Below are 7,929 nucleotides of genomic sequence, written 5' to 3'. Positions count from 1 at the left end.
AGCAAATTCTTTACATCATCTGCCCTTCTTGAATCTTTCATCCAATGATAACTGGCTATAAGCAAAAAAAAAAAAAAAAAAGGTTTCTCCTTGCTCAGTGTCCTCTCATCTCTCTGAACAGCACTCATGAAACAGTGTGTGCCATCAAAAATTGTGGAAAAGCATTGCACTTTTCAGACGTGTCTTAGGCAAAGTGTGGGAGTGGGGTGATTATAACAAGTAAAAACAGAAAATCTCTCTTTCAAAGAATAAAAATTACCGCATCTTAAGTTCAGAAACCACATCTTAAGTTCAGGTAAAAAAGAATAAAACTTTCCATTACTGGGAAGTCAAAAATAAATCCTCTTCTACCACTTAAAAAAAAAAAAAGATAATACGATTTCAGCATGCCAGGTTGCCAGGTTAAATAAATGCAGGGATTGTACTTTATCGAGGAATTTGAGCTAGTCTAACTTCCATTTCCTTTCATCTCTGTTCTCTCATCTGAATTCCAGAATTCACATTATCTATCATCAAGGCTCTTGGAAAGTATTTGTTCATTCTCTGAAGTATGACAAAGGCAGTCATCTTGTAGGGTGAAGGTTGGTTTCTGGTTTCCTTGGTCATATGAAGCTATCCCTTTCCCTGCCCCACATTTCTGTTCATATTATGCTTTCAGGTGTGATTTTTCAGAAGGACCTTGTCAACTGCACAGTGGCATATCCTAATTCTGGGCAAGTTCCTTGTTCTGTACAAGCAGAGGTGATAATAATGAAATGGTTGCACAAAGCACGGGCTGTCAAATTGTAAGTCAAAATATTCACATGATGACAACAACATGTCCTCATATAGACTGATGAATCATGCTCTGTGTCAACAGAGATAGGGATTTTTAAAGATGTCCATTTCCAAAGGTAGCTATAAGAGATTTAGAACTTTCAGTAGGCAAGGCAGAGGCCATTTTGAGAGAGGTAAAAACTGAACTGGTATATGAATCAGTGCTCATGACTGTCCCTTCGGTATTCTCGCTGTCCCAACATGGATGCTGAAAGCACTCTTGTCCTGAGATTAGCTCCCAGTCCCTTGTTTCATTGGCTCACAGTAGCTGTATCCCATCCGGGAAACCATAGCTCATATTGCATGCACTTCCCAAGCTTTTCTGAGAATTAAACTGGATATGAGGAGGGAGCCAGATGTCTCAACTATTGAAATTTTGGGTTTTGTGATGATTCATTATGCTTAATTTTGTTGTAGATGCCGATGCTAGGTTTTTAGGTTTGCTGTTCTAATTGCAGTCTGTCTTTAAGTAAACATATGGAGACTTAAAAAGTATATTATCATTGTAACCATCTTTCTAGATTGCTATACACTTGACTGTTTTAAGTCAATGTTTAGGTTGAAGTAGGATAAATAAATAAATAAATAAACAAATAAATAAATAAATAAAACAAAATAAACTCCAGATTCCTGGTAGACTGAGTTAGCAATTTGAATTGTCGATTTGAATTCATTGATTATCTCTGCCAGGCTATAGTAGATTTATGAACTGGTTGGACTGTAATTTGATGCAGATAAGAGACTATTTTTTTCCTCCAGTCTTTCCAGACTATTTCATGAATTAATGTTCAACATCCTTGGCTTCATGTAGATTTTTCTTTCTAAACTCTATTATATGCAAAATTAATGATTCAGGCATGAAAGGAGGCTGGAATTGCAGGTAGTAAAGAAAAATGCATACACTCCAAGTTCATTCAAATGTGGCTTAATTTTGCTAACATCTCAAAGTCTTGGCTTCTTTCCTGCATGCTAACCATTCTTGTACAGTCACTGTATTCAGTAGGTTTTTAAGAAGCTTCTTAAACTTTGAGATTGGGTCTCTTGGAAGGTAAGAAAGTAGGAGCAAGTATTAGCCTAGGTCAGATGAATTCTAGAAATTGTATTGCTATAATTCTCTCATTTAGTGGAGAAAGAAATAAGACTCAAACTTATTTAAGTTCACATATTCATAATATCTATGCATAATCTTTGATTTGAGTTAAAAAGCACTTTCAACAATAGCTCACACTGCCTAAATGTCAAATTATCAGTGATCTTACTCTCTAATGAAACCAAGTCCTTTGGGCAATAAAAATTAAACCATTTCTCTGTAGACAGGTTCTCCAGAGGAAATAAGCCTTTACCAGAAAAATGGGAATCTTGGGATGGGAAGGTCAGTGGGAAGTGGGCCCTATATACTCAGATGCAGTCAAGTGGTATTTATGGAAGTCATCTGTGCTCACAAGTCTCTGTCACAATTACTCGACTGCACTTTTGTACTGAGAAAGCAGCCATACATCAAACAGGAAAGAATGGACATGACTGTGTTCCCACAAAACTATTTACCAAAGTAGGCAGCTGACCAGACTCTAGAACAAGATTCTATTGGAGGGTGAGGTCTCGCCAAGACTTGACCAAAAAAAAGAACATTTAGTTGACTACCTTTATCTTTATAAGATAATGGTAGTACATAATAGTAGCCTAATTTGGGACCAAATGCGAGGAATGGGATTGAGGCCTATAGATAGGAGTGGGAAGAAGCTATTTCTGCAGCTTCCTTCTTTATGTTCTAGATATTAGGTACAATTTTTCCCCTGACCTTTGTGTTGTGAAATGAAGGCATATGAGAAAGAGATAGGAAGAGTTCTATAGCTAACAAATACTAGGTTCCAAATAGAAATACCAAGGGAAATTGCTTGAAATACACTCCATATTAGAAATATAAGAAAGGACAGGACTTAGGATCATTTGTGGTAATTTTTATGCATGAGAACTCAAAGAGGTTTTGTGAATTCAATTCATATATTGAGAAAATGTAGGTTTGGTAAATAGATTTTGATTCTGTAGCAGTCGCAGTTAAGAAAAAAGATGGGTGATTGAAAAGATTGACTTTAACAAAATAATAATTTACCAAAATTGAAACAAAAAGTCTATATTTTTTATTGAGGTGACATTGTTTACAACGATGTATGTAACTGAGAGGTATAATACACCCCTTCAGGTGTTAAAGGTCTAATTATTAAGTTTGGGGTATCCTAATTTAATCTATTCATTCCCATTTCGTACTTGGGAATTCATATTATGATGAATAAAAAAGATTTCTCACCACATATTATTTTTATAAATCAGAATATGAGAATGGAAATTCTAAGATAAAATAAGATATCACTTGCTCCAACATGTATTCATCTGCTAGGATTACCATAACAAAATAGAGCAGCCTGGGACACTTAACCTACAGAAAGTAATTTGCTCAAAATTCTGGAGGCTTGAAATCCAAGATTAAGGTGTTGGCATGTGGGTTCCTATGAGCTGGCTACTAACTGGCCACTGATGGGCAACTGTGATCTATTTGCTCCCTGCAAATCACAGCAGAGCATTCCTTGACTGCTTACGGGAGAATAGCCCATATCACAGGGCAGGCCCCGGGAGCCTAGGCTGCTGTTGACCTGATTACTTGATTATCTCCATGGTGTTCTCAGAATAACTCTGCCTGTGGTAACATCAAATACTTTCCTGCCACAAACGGCTCTTGACATTTGGTCATGATGTCCCCTTCTCTGTACCTCGTAAAACTTTGTCCCCCATTCCTATCCCACCCTCTGAACTTTATTCTCGTACCATTGTCACTTGATCAGCTTTTACTAGGCTATGTGCTTTCAATAAATGGCATAAGAACTTCTGCTTATGTAGGAGAGTCTTGCCTCCCACACCTGCTCCACGACTGCTGTGTCTCTTATCACGTGACTGCTGCCAAAGCGGCGACAAAGTTCCTGTCGCAACATTGGTAGGTTTGCCTTCTCCTGAGAACTTCTTGACTTGCAGATGACTGTCTGCTCACTGTGTCCTCACTGTGTTTCCAGTACTTGCACCTCAGGACCTCGGTCTCCTCTTATAAAGATCCCCAACCTATTGGATCAGGGCCCAACCCTCATGACCTCTTTTAATATTAATTACTTTCTTTAAAAGTTCTGCCTTCAAATACTGTCTTAATGAGGGTTAATTAAGGCTTTGTCATATGAATCTTTGAAGAATGTAATTTACTCCATAACAGGGCAAAGGACATCTAGAAGTTGAAAATACTTGTGCTGATAAAATTTTAATTGGTGAACCCAAAGCCTAATATTATGGAAATGTTAGTTGTAACTACAAGTTTCATAGACAGGTAGAGACATTTCTCCATGAGTGACCACTAATAAGCAAGGAGCTTTGCAAACAATTTCATTTTAATGTTGTTAAAATTGATTGTCTTTACTAACAGAGCACTATTTTCTTAAATAATGTTAATTTTAGTACATAGTTCCCCAAGGAGTCATCATTGCATACAATCAAAAACGGAGAAGATCTTTAACATAATTAAAAGTTGGAGATTGAAATAGGGCAATATATAAAGCAAATGCAGTGAAATAAAAAAAAATTATGATGCAGTTTTGAAAAGTACTTCATTATCCCTGTCCAGATTGATATGCAAACTTTCCCCCTATCTATCTTTTCTTCTATCCTTTCAGGCTGTATAAATTGGTTACTAATTTCTACTTGAGAATTCTCAGTTCCAGACCACTGACTCTCTCTCTCCTGCCCCGGTAGAAGGGGATGGCCTTTTTCTATAACACAAAGTATAGACTGAATATTCTATGCTGATGTAGAGATTGGTCAACATGTAATAACTTTCAGAACCAGGGTCATGTTCTGCAATGAAGCCAAATTTGCAATCAGGGATATGGGACTTTACTTGCATGATGTCTATAAAATTTTTAGACATATCTGATTATTGCTTAATTCACACTTTCACTCATTTAAAGCATTCATAAATCTGAAAATGAGTTAAATAATATTGCAGTGAAGTGAGAAAAATAGTTATGACATGTTTTAGAAGTCTTAACTTTTGAAGTTTCTTCCAAACCTCAAACAATTTAGAGTTAGAAAAGGGGCATCAACAAGTATAATTCTTTCTCTGCCAGACCATAAATTGCTCTGAAATATTCACCATTTTTAAGGTGATACATAGTACAGAATTATTTCTAGTTTTAAAAAAACTACAGTTTCATTTTGAAGTACCTCAGAAATAAGTTTCATAATACTTGTACTTAACATGTGCTTTTTTAAAAAATAGAAATAACAATTTCCAATTTGGAAACCAAATTCATCAAACTAATTCACCTGGACATTTATAGCTGACACAATTATTTGCTTTCACTTCCAATATTCCAATATTAACTGAAGACTCCAGTGTCTGTTAAAATGTAGTCCAAGTTACTTCTATAAGCCGTATAGTTTCTTTAATATAATACACTTGCTCAACTTATAATGTATCAAAGTATTGTCAATTTCTTTACAAATACTCAATATGTTGTTCAAAGATGTATCAATATTCATAGAACACTGGTTGTGCCACTTGCTGACAGAACCTCATTCAAATGATCTCTAAAGGATGATTATGTCAATGCATACATAAAGGTTTTCCCTCTCTGCTGCTAAATGTTGGGGGAACTGTTAAACATTCTGCCCTTTTTTGTTATCAGGACTATTAGATTTCTGCCTGTTCAGTTATGTTAAAATAAACTCTGATTTGCTGCAGATAAATTTTTATAACTCTGTTTATATTGGTCCGAATCATGTTTCCAATAAAATGAAAATCAAAATGCTCTCTTTAATTAAGATCATCTCTGATGTTCTGGGAGAGCCCTTTACATGGTCAGCCAAACCATGGCAGCTCTTGCTGCTGCATGCCTCTCTGTTGAGTTAATGGCAACAATGTGCTCACACATCTGCATCATTTTGGATATTATTTTTCTGCCTACAGAATTGTTTGTATCAATCTGTGTGCTCATAAATAAAAGCATCTCTTTCTTACCTTTTTGATTTTCAATAACCGACAAAAACGTATCTTTACAAATGAAATAGACTCATCATACTCCTGTAACACTAAACACCATTTCAACAAATCAATATGTCAACTCTGAATTTCAATTTCTTCCATTTCCTTCAATATGATTTTTTTTTTTGGTGAGATCATTTATCTGTAACTGTTCCATCACAAAATACATTTTGACTCCAAAAGCAATAGTTTCAAATGTATATTCTAATTTTCTAGGTTTTTTTTTTCACTAGAAGCTTCTGGTTTTGTTTCCAAACACTTAAAATACTAGAAAATACATCACAGTTACAAACTAGACAAAATTTCTATATACTGAAGAAAAGAACAATGCAAACACAAAGTGTATCTAAGATATATGATGTATGACATGAATAAACAGATATATGTGGATGGAATGGTGCAATTAAAATATCACTGAGGATTGTTCATCATTTTTGTTTTTGTGATTTCAGTATCTATGTAGATGAAAAATCTATTTTCCATTGCCACAGAACAAACAAAATCATTGTTATAGTTCACTATTTCTCTAACTCTAATTTGTAACATTTAAATAATTCTTTCTCCTGTGGAGAGAAACAGCAGCAAATGTTTGGGGCTATGGAAAAGAACATAATTATGATTGTGGATATCATTTCCTGTGTTTGGTGATGAGGAATGGAGCCCTCTGTGACAGCCTCCAGCACCTCTGTGTTCGGGCTTGACGTCAGTTACCTCTCTCAGTTTTCAGTCTTTCTAGGTGCTCACTGATATTGTCCATTTCCAAATAGTCAGAAGCTATATTCAGATTGATCACCTCTATCAAGACTTCACAGTGCTTGAATTCCACCATGTAAAAATTCTTGTGCTCTACTCAGGTTTACAATCTTATCCTTGTCATTCCTCTTCTAACAAATAAGTAAAATTATCTTGGTTGATCTCAATCACCAGCAAAATATCCCTTTGTTATCCCAAAATGGGATTAAAGAATGTACTAGTAACAAATCAGAGATTTCCATTTTTTTTTTTTTTAAGATTTATTTATTTATTTAGACAAGCACTGGGTACAGTCAGAAGCACCGGAGGGTGAGAGAATTCACCAGAGCCAGAGCGGGGAACAGAACAGGCAGTCCGATGAAATAGACTGCTGAGGGGAGCAGCGGGCGCGGCAGGAGAGGTCTGCTTGCCAAGTGGGACTTTCACCGGTGGCTGGGGATAGAACCGGCACTGCAGAGGCTGCGGGCAGCTTCACAGCCCAGCGCTCAACCGCTGCGCCACCAAGGGACGCCCCAGAGATTTCCACTTTAAATATAGAATAATCCAGAGGAGATTTATACACTCATCCAAATAACCAAGATACAGGCAAAATGAGTGATAGTTATTTTTAAGACTCTGTCTCTTAGTGACAAGAAAGGATAAAAATCTCTTAGAGATGGAAACAATTGAGGGGAGACTTTAGTGAAGGGTGATCATTAGTGGAAGGTGTTTGTTTCCCTGAGCCATGGTGTCTAAGTAGCCTGAACATTTGGGCACCTGTGTGTACTCCATTGAAGTTCTGGGTGAAAACTTTAGGAAGTTCCTCCAAGAATCTTGGTGAATCAAAGTGTGTGAAATGCTGAAAAATATGAGCCAGGGAAAGCCAAACCTGCAGAGGAGCCTGACAATATCAGCTGGTTAATTGGAAATGGGGGTGGATAGAAACACAAGGTAAAGAGCATCATGAAGAAGCAATTGGCTAAATTCAGAACAGGAACCACCATTCTTTATCACTTAAAAAAAACACACACACAGAGAGAGAGAGAGAGAGAGAGAGAGAGAGAGAGAGAGAGAGAGAGAGAGAGAGAGAGAGAGAGGATATGAATAGAAAGGGGAACTTTTGGAGAATAAAATAATCCTTAAACATAAAATAAATGCCATGTAAGGACATTGTTTGAATCTCAATTCAAACAATTTACCTCAATAAAGATAGCATTGAGATAAATCAGGAAAATCTGAATAGATAGGAAGGAACTACTTTTAAATTTTTGTTAGTTAAGATGAAGGATGGTGGTTACATTAAA

Source organism: Talpa occidentalis, unplaced genomic scaffold (assembly GCF_014898055.3).
Source record: "Talpa occidentalis isolate TD23 unplaced genomic scaffold, MPIMG_talOcc4v2.1 talOcc4.5, whole genome shotgun sequence".
Lineage (NCBI taxonomy): Eukaryota > Metazoa > Chordata > Mammalia > Eulipotyphla > Talpidae > Talpa > Talpa occidentalis.
The sequence above is the reverse complement of the archived record's forward strand: the minus strand, read 5'-3'. Positions refer to the sequence as shown.